Source organism: Phyllostomus discolor, chromosome 5, assembly GCF_004126475.2.
Source record: "Phyllostomus discolor isolate MPI-MPIP mPhyDis1 chromosome 5, mPhyDis1.pri.v3, whole genome shotgun sequence".
Lineage (NCBI taxonomy): Eukaryota > Metazoa > Chordata > Mammalia > Chiroptera > Phyllostomidae > Phyllostomus > Phyllostomus discolor.
The window spans coordinates 78147303-78165190 of NC_040907.2; positions in this window are offsets into that span (position 1 = coordinate 78147303).

A 17888-nucleotide genomic window follows, 5' to 3' on the forward strand; every position below is an offset into this window, starting at 1 on the left:
TTAATGCAGCCACCACTTAGTGAAAACAGTTGTTGGTACACAGTACAAATTAGTGACTAATTAATAAGGGTTGATTTAGCTAAGCTCCGTTACCAGGCAGAACAGACAACAGCCACCATCCACAAGGGACCATTGATTGATTGATTGATTAGAATAGGGACATCAACCATCTAAAATGAAAGACAGGCATGATAATGAGCCTCATCTTTCTAAATGGGTTAAGAGACAGCAGCCTACAGCCAGTAAGTCCATATTCTAAAGGTAACATTTTCAAATGGCTTGAGTTGTCAGACTTCTGGCCATGATAGAGGTTTAGATAGATACACTTTGCCTCCTTACACAACCAAAAGAAGGACAACACATTTAAAAACAAAAAATAACCAGAACTTCCGGAAAACCGAACTGTATAGAAATCTGATAACCAAGGAGTTAAATAAGAAACATTCATCCAGACAGGCAGGAGTGGCAGAGACAAACAGCCAAAGCAGAGAAGACTCATGGCAAGGTGACAGCTGGTGGACCGGGCAGTTGCACATTTGCAAAGACAAACGGGGAGGAGTGACAGGGGAGGGAGACAGACCCTGAAACCTAGAGTGCCAGCAAGGAGAAACAAAGCCTCAAAAACTCTCTGACTAAAAAGAATCTATGGAGGTTGTAGTGACAGGAGAAACTCCCAGCCTCATAGGAGAGTTCACTGGAAAGACCCACAGGGTCCTAGAAGGTACACAAACCCACCCACCCAGGAATCAGCTCCAGAAGGGCCCAATTTGCTTGTTGGTAGTGAGTGGAGAAAGTGACTGAAAGCCGGCCAAGAGCTAAACAAGTGACATTGTTCCCCCTCTGACCCCTCCCCCACTGACAGCACCACAACGCAGTGACATGGGTTGCCCCACCCTGGAAAATACCTACAACTCCACCCCTTACAGGATAACAGGTGTTCGGAGACAAAGAAATGTGGCCCAAATGAAAGAAAAGATCAAAGCTCCAAAAAAAATAGAAGTAGGCAACAAAGAGATAGCCAACCTCTCAGATGCAGAGTTCAAAACACTGGTAATCAGAATGCTCACAGAAATGGTTGAGTATGGTAGCAAAATAGAGGAAAAAATGAAGGCTATGAAAAATTAAAGGAAAATATACAGGGAACCAATGGTGACAAGAAGGAAACAACTGAGACTTCAATCAATGATTTGGAGTAGAAGGATGAAATAAACATTCAACTAGAACACAATGAAGAAACAAGAATTCAAAAAAATGAGGAGAGGCTTAGGAACAACTTCAAACAATCCAATATCCAAATCATAGGGATGCCAGAAGGAGAAAAGGAAGAGCAAGAAATTAAAAACTTATTTGGAAAAATAATGAGGGAGAACTTCCCTAATCTTGCAAAGGAAATAGACATGCAAGTCCAACATCATACTCAACGGGCAAAAACTAAAAGCTTTCCCACTAAGATCAGGAACGAGACAAGGATGTCTGCTTTCACAATTTCTATTCCACATAGCATTGGATGTCCAAAGTGATCAGATAAGAAAAAGAAATAAAAGGCATCTAAATTGGAAATGAGGAACTAAAACTGTCACTGTTTGAAGATAATACGATAGTGTACATAGAAAACCCTATAGATTCTACAAAAAAACTACTCAACCTAAAAAGTGAATTTGAAAAAATAACAGGATTCAAAGTCAATATTCAGAAACTGAAGGCAATTTCATACACCAACAATGAAATATCAGAATCAGAAATCAGGGGAAAAAATCCTATTTGGTATAGCAACAAGAAAAATAAGGTACCTAGGAATAAATCTTACCAAGGAGGTAAAAGACCTGTACTCAGAAAACTACAAAACACTGAAGAAAGAAGTTAAGAAATACACAAATAAATGGAAGCATATACTGTGTTCATGGATTGGAAGAATTAACATCATCAAAATGTCCATGTTACCCAAAGCAATCTATAGATTCAATGCAATCCCTGTTAAAATACCAGTGACATATTTCACAGATATACAATAAATATTTCAAAAATTTATATGTAACCATAAATGACCCCAAATGACCTCAGCAATTTTGAGAAAGAAGAACAAAGTAGGAAGGACCACAATACCTGATATCAAACTATATTACAAGTCCATTGTAATCAAAACAGTATGGTACTGGCATAAGAACAGACACATAAACCAATGGAATAAATAGAGAGCCCAGAAATAAACCCAAGTTTCTATGGTCAATGAATATTTGACAAAGGGAGAAGAAACACGAAATGGAGTGAAAATAGCCTCTTCAAAAAATGGTGGTGGGACATCTGGACAGGTACATGCAAAAAAAATGAAACTCAATCACCAACTTACACCACACACAAAAATAAATTCAAGGTGGATAAAAGATTTAAATTATAAGTCACAACACCATAAAAGTCCTAGAGGAGAACCTAGGCGGGGAAATCTCAGCTATTCCACACAGCAATATTTTCACCAATGTGTCCCCTAAAGCAAGGGACATAAAGGAAAGAATAAACAAATGGGATCTTATCAAAATAAAAATCCTCTGCACAGCTAAAAGAAAAAAAACAGCAGTAAAATGTAAAAGAAATTAACCGTATGGGAAAATATATTTGCAAATGATACCTCAGACAAGGGTTTGATCTCCAAATTGTATAAAGAACTCACATGACTCCACTCCAGGAAGACAAAGAACCCAATTAAAAAATTGGTAAAGGATCTGAACAGACACTTCTCCAAGGAGGACATACAGAGGCCCCAGAGACATTTAAGAGGATGCTCATCATCACTAGCCATCAGAGAGATGCAAATTAAAACCACAGTGAGAACACTTTGCACCAATCAGAATAGCCATCATAAACAGATGAACAAACAACAAGTGCTGACGAAGCTGTGGAGAAAAGGGAACCCTGGCACACACTTGGTGGGAATGCGGACTGTTGCAACCACAGTAGAAAACAGTATAGAACTTGCTCAGAAAACTAAAAATGGAACTGCCTTTTGACCCGGTAATTCCACTGCTGAGATTATACCCTAAGAATCCTGAAACACCAGTTCAAAAGAACCTATGCACCCCAATGTTCATAGCGGCACAATTTACAATAGCCAAGTGCTGGAAGCAACCTAGGTGCCCATCAGTAAATGAGTGGATGAAAAAACAGTGGTACATTAACACAATGGAATACTAGGCAGCAGAAAAAAAGAAGGAGCTCCTACCCTTCACAACAGCATGGATGAAACTGGAGAACATTATGCTAAGTGAAATAAGCCAGGTGGTGAAAGACAAATACCATATGATCTCACCTGTAAGTGGAACCTAATCAACAAAACAAACAAGCAAACAAAATATAACCTGAAATAAAGAGACATTGAAATAAAGAACAAACATTGAAATAAAGAACAAACTTACAGTAACCAGAAGGGAGAGGTGAGAAAGACAATGGAAGAAAAGAGGGGAAGGGTCATCAAGGAACATGTATAAAGGACACATAGACAAAACCAAAGGGGGTAGATTCAAGGATGGGAGACAGGGCTTGAGGGGTGGGAGGGTATGGTGGGGGGAAAATGAGGACAACTGTACTTGAACTACAACAACAACAATAAAAAACAGAAGATAAATGTGGCAACTTGAGCATAAGACACTTTTTTTTGTAAAGATTTTTTATTTATTTATAGACATAGAGGAAGGGATGGAGAGAGGAAGAGAAACATCAATGTGTGGTTGCCTCTAGTGCACCCCCTACTGGGGACCTGGACTGCAACCCAGGCATGTGCCCTGACTGGGAATCAAAGCAACAATGCTTTGGTCTGCAGGCAGGCATTCAATCCACTGAGACACACCAGCCAGGGCAATACTTTTCTATCTTAATAACTACATAAAATACCATGTATAATTGTTTAATGTTTAAAACTCTATAATCCAAGAAAGCAGATGGATTGTAGCAGTTCTGTTATTCATTCTCTCTCTTTACCAGGGTCACCCCAGAAAATAAAAAGAAAAATATATTGTTTTTGAGCACATACTATGTGACAGCATTGTGCTAAACATAACAGCTGACTTTCTCTTGGATACAGCTTGTATAATAAAGTTAGTGTAAAAAAATATTCCAAGCCCTGGCTGGCATAGCTCAGTGGATTGAGTGTGGGCTGCAAACCAAAGCATCGCAGGTTAAATTCCCAGTCAGGGCACATGCCTGGGTTGCAGGCCATGGCCCCCAGCAACCGCACATTGGTGTTTCTCTCTCTCTCTTTCTCCCTCCCTTCCCTCTCTAAAAATAAATAAATAAAATAAAATCTTTAAAAAAAAATATTCCAGACTTACACGTGTATAGCTGCAAAGAGCAACCAAACATCCAGTACAGTACTCTAAATACTGAGGTTTAAGTCTCTGTTCTTCCAGACCTTCACCCAGGCTTCAATGTGGATTTGTTCACCATAAGCTATTGTTCATACCTCTTAATTCTTCCTCTTTCTTCATCATCATTACATTAGCACAATGATTTTCAACCTTTTTCACTTCATTGCACACATAAACTACTAAAATTCTGCAGCGCACCACAAAATATATATTTTTGCCAATCTGACACACTGGATGGCTATTGTTGTATTGGCTGTTGCCCTTTTTTTGACAACCTAAGGGAAAAGAGCCCCTGACTAAATAGTTAGGTATTGCATATTTTAAAATTTTTTTGCAAGCGCACCAGTCAAAAATCACTGTCTTGATAACATGCATACTTTTTTATTATTCTTTGCCTATCAATTTGATAATTGCTTAAATTTATAATGTCCAGTGTTGACAAGGGTATGAGGATACAGGTACACTGACACACTGCCAGAGAAGATATACATTGGAGAATAATTTGAAAAGACATCTCTACATATATACATACATATAATTTGAACCAACATCTCTAGTCCTAGGAATTTAGCATTCAAAAGCACTCTCATAGTATGCAAAGACTATGAGTGAAAAGGTGTAAAGAGCACAAACTTCCTTCAACACAAAGATGGTTAATAAACCATAGTTTATTCACATAGTGGAAAATTGCAACTCTTGAGCAGAATGATGTACAACTAGATATGCTTGTATAAAAAGATACCCAAGACATTTATAGGGTGGAGCAAAAGTAGGTTTATAGTTGTGAGTATGCAAAACACATATCTAATAAAGCTACTTAAATAATCACAACCCGCATGTCTTTTTCCATACAAACAACTATAAGTCTACCTTTGCTCCATTCTTATATAGCTAAATGAAAACAGCAAATTGCAAGAGTGTTAGTCTACTGTAATACAAGTAAGGATACTAATTACAGCAACAACAACACAAAACACAAATACATGCTCAGAAAAAAAAAAGGAGCTGTAGAAAAATACCTGAAATGATTGAGTAGAATCATCTTTAGAGAATAGTAGTATGAAGGACTTCTACTTTTTATGTTATTAAATAATATTTGTAAAGTCCTAAAATGGAGATTAAACATACTAAGTACTATGTAAGGTTTGTTAAATAAAACAAAAAACGTAATAATGTGAAAAATGTAATATTGTAATACGCTTGTACTAAAAACAAAAATGATCCCAATATGTAAAGGTTGCAGGTTCAATCCCCAATCGGAGCACATACAAAAGTCAACCAATAAATGCATAAATAAGTAGTACAATAAACTGATGTTTCTCTCTCTCTCTCTCTCTTATTAATAGATACAAGATTTTAAAAATAAAAATGAAAAAATAAAAGTATTGCTAACTCTTCTATTGTTGTGGATAGAAGACTGCCTCTTTTGAATGACTATTTTGAATCTTGCTAGAAATCCTAATTATTGTTTTCAGCTTATCTCTTCATTGGAAACACCACCAAAGTGTTAAGAAGGCTTTTCACTCCAAGGAATGTTGTGAAAGGCAATTAACTACATTGTCCTAGGATGTTTTCCACTATTCTGCCTAGTAGTCATTTTGGAAATAGGGCAAAAACACTCAGCTTGTTCTCACTCAGACTTCTTTCATGGAAGGTGTTCATGAACTTCTCTAGGCCAAAGATAAGGGTGGCCTGAGCCAGGTAAATGACTGTGGACATGAGGAAAGAGGATGGATTGGAGACCGCTTTAGGATGTTAAAAATAGCAGGACTTGTGTATCTTGGCTGTTCAGAAGTAATCTTGGAGCCCTTGAGAAGCACAGGGAACCTGCCAAAATAGCAATAACTGAACCTTGACAGCCGCTTTGAAAAAAATAATAGGAAAGGGGAGGAGAGGAGGGGGAAGGGGAAGAAAAGGGGAATGGAGACCAGGGGAGGAGGAGGAGGATCTAAAAACCTGTGACACTTTTCAGGAAAAACCTGCACTGCTAGACATGCTTTCTCCCTGTATATATAGACCAAACAAGTGTTTTAAGATTTTAAAATATTACCTTAAAAAAAACACAAAAATTGATGGTATTTACTAACTCTATATACTTTCCAATGCTGGAATATTCTGACTGAGCTACCTGGGTAACCCAGGAGCATCACAGCAGGATTCCTTGGGTCTGTTGCTGAGGGCAAGACAAGTTTGGGACTTCTGTTTGCGCTCCTACGGCCAAGAAATTTTCTCTTTTTTATTTTTTCTCCAGGAAAACAGATAAAGTGAAGCCAAAGAGTCGAGGGCAGAGAGCAAAGAAATGTTAGATGGCAGTTTTATAGGACAAACCCCAGAAAGTTTTCCTATCATCTTCAAATTTAAGTTGCCCTTGTTAACAAAGTAAAAAATTAGCCTAAGGATCCACAGAGCGAAACATTCACTGAACTCAGGACAGCTGGCACAAAAAGGTGGCACTTGGCTCGAGGCTGCCAAGGTCTCTGAAGGCAGCTGTTTTGATGGAGAAGTTTTAATACATGCCGCTAGAATCATGAAAGTGCTTGACACATGATGAGACTTAATAAGTTTTCATAATAGTCAAAGTAAATATTTATAATATCTCTCTACAGTTTTGCAGGCTCAAATTGTAGCAGTGTGGTCTTTGGCAATGGCTCCCCAAATTTTTAAGTGTGAAAACCTTATGAACATCAAAACACAGTTTTGCAAATCCCCCCGAGTAGTAGTTATGCTCTGAGTGTCCATCTATTTAAAAAATATTTGGCACACTCTAAGAGAAAGTATGCCATAGATAGTACTCAATAAATATTATGAATGAATGAAAACAGCGTTCATATATGATATTGAAACTACAGACAGTGCTTATAAGGATCAGCTCTCAGTCGATATAGATTGGTCTATTCTCAGCATGGGAACACCTTTGCCCATTTGTCTGAGTCAGAACAATACTGAAGCTGTTAATCAAGAGTCTAAGCCTTGCCTGGACTCCGCTGGGGAGCTTTCTATATGGTATGTGTCCTGTTAGGCTTCTCTACTTTCAAAAACTGTTGAACCTACTCTCTGCTTAGCTGTTAAGCATGTGGGTCTGCACTTAACCTTCACATATTACCAAAGGGATAGTTTGAAGTCATTCATACTTAACTTTGTCAAACCTAGTTAAGAGATCTGATATTTATAAAGGTCTGTTGGACAGTCTCTCTTTTCCTCTAGAAATAAGATTTATGTTCAGATCACTGATCTCACTTCCATGATGATCTTAAATAGACTCAGAGAAGCAGAGAGCAGAATGGTGTTTGCCAGGAGCTCAAGGGCAGTGGGAAATGGTCTTGGTCAAGGATACAAAGCTTTAATCATAGCAAGATGATTAAGCTCTGGAGCATGGTGACTGTAGTTGACAATACTGTATTGTATGCTTGAAATTTGCTAAAAATGTAGATTTTAAGTACTAGTACTCTTACCACACACAGAGAGATGAATAAAAAGCAACTGATAACCATGTGAGGTCATGGATATGTTAATTGGCTTGGCTATGGTGATCATATACCAAAACATCAAGTTGTACACCTTAAATATATACAATTCCTATTTGTCAATTATACCTCAATAAAGCTGTTTTTATAAAAGACATACATCAATCATGTTGTGGAATCTCTATTTACCTAGTCTGGATGCAATCATTTGGTTTCCCTCTCCACAGAACTGCTTTCACCAAATTGCATTTTATGTTTAAACCACTAGCTCACATTATGGATGTAAAAAGTGACACATTGACTTTGAGGGCATTGTTCTCTCTACAGGGGCCAAGGGAACAGGGTAAATCAGTACCAGGACAAGTTTTACTGATAAGCAACTGCTTTTTATCTTTAAAGATATGGTAAAATTTCTGTGAGTAATGGTATTTTCCTACTGTGTTAAGAAAACTCAAAGCTAATTTTGTGAATCTGAGTTACCTCCAGTAATTTCAAAAAACAGATGGCATACATTTTGTGTATGTACCTCTTTCTAGCTTTTACTGTATTTTTCTAATCTTTTTCTTTTTATTTTTTTAAATGACAGTATGCATTTAATATTACTTTGTATTGGTTTCAGGTGTACAGCATAGTGGTTAAACAATAAAGTGCTTTACAAAGTGTTCCCCTGATATTTCCAGTACCCACCTGGCACCATACATAGTTATTACAATAGTATATTCCCTGTGCTGTACTTTACATCCATGATTATTTTGTAACTACTCATCTATACTACTCAATCCCTTCATATTTTTTACCCAGTCCCCCAAAACCCCTCCCCTCTGGCAACCATCAGTCTGTTCTCTAATTTTTTTTTTCATTAGCTCCAATTTCCAATGATGTTAGGTGCTAGAAGTGACAGAACTGGTGACTAAACCCGCAACTGAGAACAAGTCTCTAAGTAGAGCACTAAGTTCAGTGCCAACTTCAAGTTCAGAGTTCTAACTTCAGAGGTTCATTGGATATTGCAGCCAGCCGCTTCCATGACCAGCTTCCTGAAAGGAACCAATTTGGCAGAGGCAGTCTTAACATCTTCTTCTTGACAAAGGTCCTCCCACTCCTGCACCATAGAATAGGAAGACTGGAGATCACCTTTTGTGAGAGTGCAATATTTGGTTTAAAAAAAATAAAAGAACTATTCCCTCCATAAGAAGGAAAACCTGTGGTCACCTATTCCAGGAGCAAGGGAAGGGCCCATGATACCCAGAAAAAGCCCTGGAGCAGATGATTCCCAGCAGAGTAGGAGTGCCAGGAGGAAGAAGAGGAAGGTATCTCAGAACTGACACACACCTGTCTCCCAGGAGCCTCCCCAAGAACCAGAGTCCAGACAGCAGGGAGAAGGCTGAGGACTCTGGGGTCAGTGGTATGTGGTAAAGAGAGGAGCTTCAATAGAATGTGAAGTTTAAAAATGAACAGGAATGAGTCACCTAAACATGATTGTTTTAAGAATCAAAAAGCTTCCTGATCCAGGTACTGAGTATAAGAATGTATCACTCTGTGAACTTCCATTTGGCTCTGAATGTATGACCTGTGCATGTACCTTTAATTTTTTTAAATATGTATCACCAATCTGATATATGAGATATGGTGAATAGATAACTGTTATTATGTCTTTATATTATATTATAAAGGTGAGGCTGAAGAGAAATAAAACAAGAATGTGTATACTTTATAAATGTATGCTAAAATATTTTGGTAGAGATGTGACCAGTGTGGCTCAGTTGATTGCGCATAGTCCCACAAGGTAGAAGGTCGCTGGGTTCAATTCCCAGTCAGGACACATACAAGAAGCAACCTATAATGCATAAATAAGTAAAACAACAAATCAGCGTTTCTCTCTCTCTCTCTCCTCCTGCCTTCTTCTCTCCTTCTAACATAAATAAATGCATTTTTAAATACACAATTAGAAAAAAATCAAAGAGCTGAAAATTTATGGAACTGGACTGAGGTGTTGCGTGTGGGACCTGCTAACCAACACGAAAAGGAAGTTGCATGTAGCAAATTTCAGAGCACTAAAACATTTCATTTTTAATCCCAACAAATTGAAACTTGTCTCTAACCTAGATATACTTACTCTTATTTCTTTAGTTATATGGAATCCATTATATTTTTAAGATAACTTTTAAAAACAAGGACTATTAATGGGAATTATTTTTCTTAATTAATCTTCTTAATATTACTGTGTACTAAATTGAGGGTGGGGCATGAAACACATGATACAGAAGTGAGAATCATGGACTGAGAACTTCATAGCAACATACTTCTATGCCAGCTTCTTTGTGGAATTTTAATTTGTCAACGACCAATTCCAAACCAAGCTGAGACTGTGGCATGCTTCAGGAGCCATGATTTCCAACCCACCTCCCAAAAGCTAACAGGATTAATAAATGAGTTTAATGAGGTTGAAATGTCAATATACTAGCAACAATTAGAAAAGGTAAAAATTTAAAGCACCATTTATAACAGCATCTAAAATATTAAATATTTAAAAGTAAATCTAACAAAGGATGTGCAAGACCTATACGCTGAAAACTACCAAACATTCCCAAAAGAAATTAAAGTCCTAAATAAAGGGAGACAGATATCATGTTCATAATTCACAGACATGAATATAGTTATGATGCCAATTCTCCCCAAATTGATTTATAGCTTCAATGTGATCCCAATCACAATTCCAGGAGGCTTTTTTTAAGAAACTGACATGCTGATTCTGAAATGGATATGAAAATCCAAAACAACTTTGAAAAAGGAGACAAAGGGCTTATGTCACCAGACTTCAAAACATTTTATGAAGCCACATTAATCAAAACAGTATAGGACTAATATAAAAATAGACAAAACAATGCACATATTAGAATAGCTCAAAAACCCAAATACCCATGATTTTTGACAAAGGTCCAAGGCAATTTGAAAGAAAAAGATAATCTTTTCAATAAATGATACTGGAAAAACTGGATACCCATATGTATAAAAATGAACCTCAATTATTAGTTCATATCATATATAAAAATTAAATCAAAATGCTGTCTAAATATAAGATATAAAACTATAAAACTTACAAGGAAACAAAAAAAATTTCATGACATTAGTTTGGCAGATTTGTGTAATAAAACATCATATACATACATAAAGAATCAATAAATTGAATTTCAAAGACAATATTTTAAAAAGCAGAAGTTAAGCAACAGATTGGGAGGAAATCTTTGCAAAGCATATGAGATCTGTCCAGAAAATGTCCAGCCATTGCTAATATAATGAGAATGGTTTGCATGACATTGATGTAACCTGGCAGCCAAGGAGAGTGGACTGGAATGTACATGAGCGAACAATTACGACTTCACTGTACTAGTCAATGGTAGCAGTAGACTCTGTTGAATGAGCATGTGTACTGTGTGCTCATGGCACTCAAAATGACTGAGTGAATAGAGCAATGAATCTATATCAAATGTTGTGTTAAGCTTGAACATTCCCCCAAGGAAACTATTTGGATGATTCAGAAGGCCACAGCTACTGGCAACTGGTGATTGGCAGCTTCATCAGGACAACACACTCACTCATGCATCACGTCTCATGCAGAGTTTTTTGGTGAAACATAAAATCACCCAGGTGATTCAGCCCACCCACAGCCCAGATTTGGTGCCCTGTGACTTCTGGCTCTTCTCAAAACTAAATACCTTTGAAAGGGAAGAGATTTCAGAACATCAATGACATTCAGGAAAATACAGTGGGACAGCTGATGGCAATAGGGAGAACTATGTGAGGTCCCAAGGTGCCTACCTTGAAGGGGACTGAGACATCATTGTCCTATGTACAGTGTTTCTTATAGCTTATATCTTCTTAAATAAATGTCTCTATTTTTCATATTACATGGCTGGATACCTTATAGACAGACCTCATATATCCCCTGAAGAACTGATATTTGGAATGTATAAAGAATGCTTACGACAACATAAACCAGGTGAAATATTTGAACACACACTTTACCAATGAAGATGTATGGAGAGCAAGTAAGCATATAAAGAGATGTTCAACAATGTTAGTCACTAGGGCAATTAGTCCAAAACAACACCACATAAGACACCAGTGCACATCATTAGAATGGCTCAAATTTAAAATACTAACAATACTAAGTGTTTTCAAGAATGTGGAAAAACTGGAAATCTCATATACTACTGGTGGAAATGTAAAATGTTTCAACCTCTTCAGAAGACAGTTTCTAAAACAGTAAACATAGGCCTACTATATGACCCAGAGAAATGGGTATTTATCCAAGAGAAATGAAGTCACATATCCACACAAAGACACAAATGAATGTTCACTGTAGCTTTACTTGTTATAGCTGAAAACTGGAGACCATCTAACTGTCCATCAATAGGTAAATAGATAAAAATTGTGGTATATTCTTACAGTGGAATACTACTCAGCAATATAAAGGAACGAACTACAGATACACATAACAATATGGAGGAATCTAGAAATAACTATTCTGAGTGAAAGAAGCCAGAAAAAAACAAGATTTCAATTATATAAAATGCTCAAAAATGCAAACTAATCTATACTGACAGAAAGCAATGGTTGCCTGAGGGTAGCAGAGGAACATGAGGAAATTTTTGCAAGTGATAATGATACCCATAACTTGATTTTGCCGATGGTTTCACAGGTACATAGAAATATATGTTATTTATATATCTTAGTATATATATTTATGTCTTAATTTTTCACTCCTGACTGTTATCTATGGATGTTAGAATTCTGGATGCTTTTATTTTCTTTTTTATATATTTTTATATTCCATGTTTTCCATAATATTCATATAATCATTTTATAATAAAAATATTACCTTTAAAATAAGTGTTTAATGAAAATACTAATTTAAAAGATCTTATAAATACTATAAACATTATAAGTATCAAATGCTTAATATATAGTATGGATAACCAAGAGGAAATTTTTGCCTAAATATTGACATGGCTATAGAAAAGATTTTAGAAGAAGTCAGCTAATCCAGAGAAAAGGGAGTAAAGGAGAGCTTAGCAAATAATTAATTTTCTTTCATAATGCTCTCAATTCAGCTTTGATATCATCTACCACAAGCCTTTGCCTTCTCCTCATATAGCATAATTATGAGGGAATAGAGGTTATTCTGCTGCACCAGAGTAAGTCAAAGCAGCCTCTTAAAATTTACCCAGAAAAATCCAGGGTGCAGCAGGGATTAGTCAAACAACTGCAGTCTTTGTTATTTGTGCACTATTCTGATGGGCACTGAGGGATGGCAAGGAGAGTCTGACCTTGACAGCAGCAACAGGCAGGCTTTAAAAGCAAGTGGCAGTGCCCTGCTGCTCCCAACTCTGGAATGCATGAAAAATCTTCATTAACCTCTTGAAATAATACCACCCTTTGGAGACACTGCTGCTTTTCTAAAACTACTTTCATTCCCCAAGTATTGCCTGCAGACACAGCACAAACTTAATGACTCTGAATCAATTCACCTTTGAAGAAAGTTCTGGTTCCGTGAGATCCCACAAATTTCCCAAGAAAAGGAGGGACACCTTATAGAAAGTTGCAGATTCTGAATCATTAAAGGTGGGCAGGATCCACTCACAGCACCTTGGATCCAGGGATTCCTCTTCTCATTTACATCTGCATTTTCCTAGCTACCATCACTAGCCAGATAGATGTGGAAGAGATGGGAGCAATACCACTGACCTCAAGGTAACTAAAAGGCCAATTGGAATTTTGAAGACCTGGAATGTTTTTCTCTTTTGAACAAACACCCATGTTAAAAGTTAGCCTTCCAACCTCAGTTTGTCTTGTCACTTCTAAAATGGGAAAAAATTGTATACCTCAAAGTGTTGGGAATTAGGAAATCAATATCTGCTCCTCCCTCACTTTCACTCCTCACAGATCTAGCCTAGCTCACAAAGTTTACCAGCCAAATGGCAAGCTTCTTTAACAGCTAATATTTAACCTCCTTTCAAAATGTCAAATAAAAACAGAGCTCTAAAGTCAAGGCTGTACTTCCTTCTTGTAGCTTCTCTTTGAAATGCAGACAGGAAGACCTGCAGTCAAGGTCACCTTGATAAATGGCATTAGGTACTGGTAAAGAAGCTGGTCCTGATGGCGAATCTGCTGAAGAGGAGCTTCTGTTCAGTCACATTCCTTACAGGGAAAGGCCCCTTTTCTCTTCTTACAGATTTGTAAGACAAGCAGAGAGTAGAGGCAGATTCTACCCGTTGCGCTGTACTTGGCTCAGTAGATTTATACTCACCAATCAGGAGACTGAGCAAAATGTGGTCAGTGAGACAAGAACTACCAAGATCTGAGATGGTCCTACAAATGACTGAGTTGGACACAAATCTTAAAGGCCTCGGCTTACTACAAAGCCCAAAGAAAACATTTTCAGCAAATGTTAGTAGAGAACATCAAGCTGGGGAGATTATAAGGGAGGCAGGATTCTCAACTCTCCTCAGTTTCTGATGGGAGATGGGCTCAGGCTGGTGACGACAGAGAGATCCTGCCAGGTTGCCAGAAGGCCTGTCACTGTGAAATCTAAATAATTGCTCTATGTAGTTGTAAAAACTAACATTGGTTAGCCAAATTGGCTGGCTCTAGCATCCAGTTCTAACTGCTCTGATCTATAACCCTATGGGTGCCATCTTGCTTTATTGTCTAGAGACATTACAATAATAGATGGGCGGTAACCTGATGGTTATGACATGACCAGTCCACGTGATGGCCCAGGTATCTCTGAAGCCTGAGAAAAGTTGAGCTTAGTAGACCTAGCTCCTTTTCTATCATTCCCATTTCACAGAAGATGAAATCAAGGCAGAGAGTGGTTATAAAATCACCCAACATCTCAGCTAGTATGTTGTAGAGACAAAAATTGAATCCCCTGACAGAATTCAAAAGTTCCTATTGACCATTGCACTGTGCTATATTGTGAAACTACTGTACATGTTTCTGAGGAAAAATACCCTGTGCAGATCAAAACAAAGAGTGATCTTGGCTCTGATTAAAAGAAAAAAAAATTCTCCTCCACTCATATTGTTACCTAAAGCTACAGACTTAGAATTAACAAGAGGCTGAGCCATCATCTTGTCCAATCTCTAGTTCAGAGCATAAATCCTTTCTATAACCACCCCCCGCCCCAACAGATCATACATTTCCTAGTACTGCCACAAATACCGCAGCTAGTAAGAGATTGTATTTATGGAGCATATACCCTATGCATGACTCTCCTTCATTTAAGATATCACATTTAGTCCCTATCAGGTAAGAACCATGGCATTCCCTTTTTCAGACTTAAAAAAAAATTAAGGCTTGAAGGGTCACACATCTTGGACTAGGAAAGTTAAGGCTGTCACCTATTAGAAAGAGGTCTGAAGGTAGAAATCGGAATGGAAGTCTTTGCCAGGGAGGGGACAGCTGTCACCTGAGCCCTGTGTTGTGGCAATTGTGCTCAGCAGGGTTGCTGCTGATATTCTCTGGACCTTCAGTTCATTCTTTGTGTGAGCTGCCTTTTCTCCTCCTTTCTTTATTTAATCTGATTGTTTTATCTTTTATTTATTTAACAGATATTTAATGAATGCCCACTGTGGGCCAGAAACTAATACAGGCACTAAGGATAGAGCAGTAAGCAAAATAGAATTCTTTTGTTCATTAAGCCTCCATTCTGTCTGAGGCAAGAGCAGAAATACATGAGAAAAACAGAGGGGCAGGGGTGTGAAGAGAAATAGAGAGAAAAAGACCGACATCTAAGTATTTCTATCCATCCATCCACGGATCGATCCAAGGATAGGTAAATAGGCACACAGGTAGAGAGAACCAGAAAAGGAGAAGGGGAGGGGAAAAGTTTTGGTGATGAGTGCTATGATGAGAAAACAAAGCAGACTAAGAGGAATTTAGAGTGATGGAGTATAAGGAGGGGTGTAGAATTCAAAATCACATGGTAAGAAAAGTCTATGCTAATAGAGTCACTAGGAAGCAGAGACTTTAAGTGGATGTTTCATGTACTTTTGGGTCCCTATATCAGGGAGAAGATGGCATCAATATATCTCATCTTAATATTCTCAGAGAAGTCTCTACATATCCCCATTCATTGATTTTGGAGTATTTTAGTAGTTTCATTACCCTAGAATTGGCAGGAGATACAAAGATGAAGAACAAAAATTAGCTGTCTTGAGTCAGGTTTTCTGGGAACCTGACTCCAAGACTGAGATGTGTGTGCAGGAAGAAGCTGCTTTCCCCTGAGCAACTTCTGGGGAGCAACGTTGTAAGAGAGTGAGCAGAGGAACATGTCAACTGGTCCAACAGGGAGTTCTGGAGTTGGGCTGGCTCTATAGAGACCAGGACAGAACTTTGAATCCCTTCCTGTATCACTCAGTTATTGCATGCAGCCTACCCCCCAGGACAGAGAGAACCTGGCTAGGCTGCTCCTTTCAGCAAAGGGCAATTGAAGGCAACGGACTCCAATAACAATAGTAGCCAACACTCCCAGCATCTGTGGAAATGAGTGAATGAATGCCTTGGCACCAGAAGGAGGTTTCGGCAGTACACCACAGCATCTACCTCACTGACTTTGCCCAGTGCTTTCCCAGTAGGGAGTGTTACATGAGGGTTAAGAACATCTTGAGTTGGAAAGCCTGGGTAAAACTTGTCTTCACCATTTAACAGTCATATGGCTGTGGGCAAGTCATCTAATTTGCCTGTGCCAACATTCCCTTGTCTATAAAATTAAGGTAATAATGGCACGCATTTTCTAGGGCTATTCTTAAGATTAGCTGAACGGGTAAATGTAAAATGCTTACAAAAGCACCTTGGAGAGCATCAAACAAATAATAGGGTATGTTTTCTCTTACTCTCTGAACATTCCCTGTACCTATTACTACTTCCATTTTAATAAACAAGTTTAGATAACTCACTAAAGGGGCCTATGTGTATTTGCCTACTCAGCATTTCTTCCCCTTTGCTGCTTTGTAATGTATGTGGTTTGTAATAGGACTGGCCCCACCCCTCAATCTCCAAATTGGGACGTGACTTGGGTCTGGCCAATCAGAGCAGTGCATCCCTGGTCACAGGTCCTGGAATCAGCATCCAACCTGAACTGTGAAATGAAGAAACTCTCTCCTAGGCTTCTAAACTTGTATGAAAGCTTGGTCTTTTTCCCTGAAAATCTTACCTATGAGGATCATGTAAAGATCCTAGAAATTCTCTTTACTAATTTTGGAGAGAGCTGGCCTAAGAAATGAAGCCAACCCAAAACAAACGATGCCTAATGTCTGTGATTGAGTTCCTGGATCCTGCCACACCTGAAACCAGTATTCTGGGTTTTGTAAGAACAGGAATTAATAAATTCCTTTTTTGAGTTGGATTTGAATTGGGATGTCTCACTGGCAACACTTAGCTAGGTCAGCAGAGCTGAGAGCAAAAACCCAAGAGAAAAATCAGGAGTCCTTTCCCTGTCCCTTTCCACTCTCCCTCAGGCTGTGTTCAGTTCAGTTCCTAACCCTGAGGAAGAGTATCCTTAGTGTCCCTTTCAAACTTCCTTCAGCCATATGATAATGTCAGTGTTTTGAAAGGAGTTAACCTGAACAGATTTCTCTCCCTAACCTACTTCTTTAAGTTCCCCAAACTTACCCACACATTACTTTGTAGTTCTTAAACTTGAACATGCATCAAGATCACCTGAAGGACTAATTAAAACACAGATCACTGATTCCCACATGCAGTGTTTCCAATTCAGATGGTCTGTGTCAGGGCATGAGAACTTAATTTCTAACAAGCTCCCAGGGCATTACTTGTGAGGCAGGATAGTAAGAAGCTAGGAAAATTCCTGGGCACATGGAAATGGGGAAATTGAGACAAGATAATTAAACAAGGCCAAACAATTTGAACAACTTACAGACAGCTAGTAAATTGCAAGACTTTGTCATCCCTAACCAAGGACACTTGAGAACAAATGGTTTATACCTCTCCTCCCTAACTGGAGAATAAATAGCTTAAATCACCCCGGTCACAGACATAGAAAACA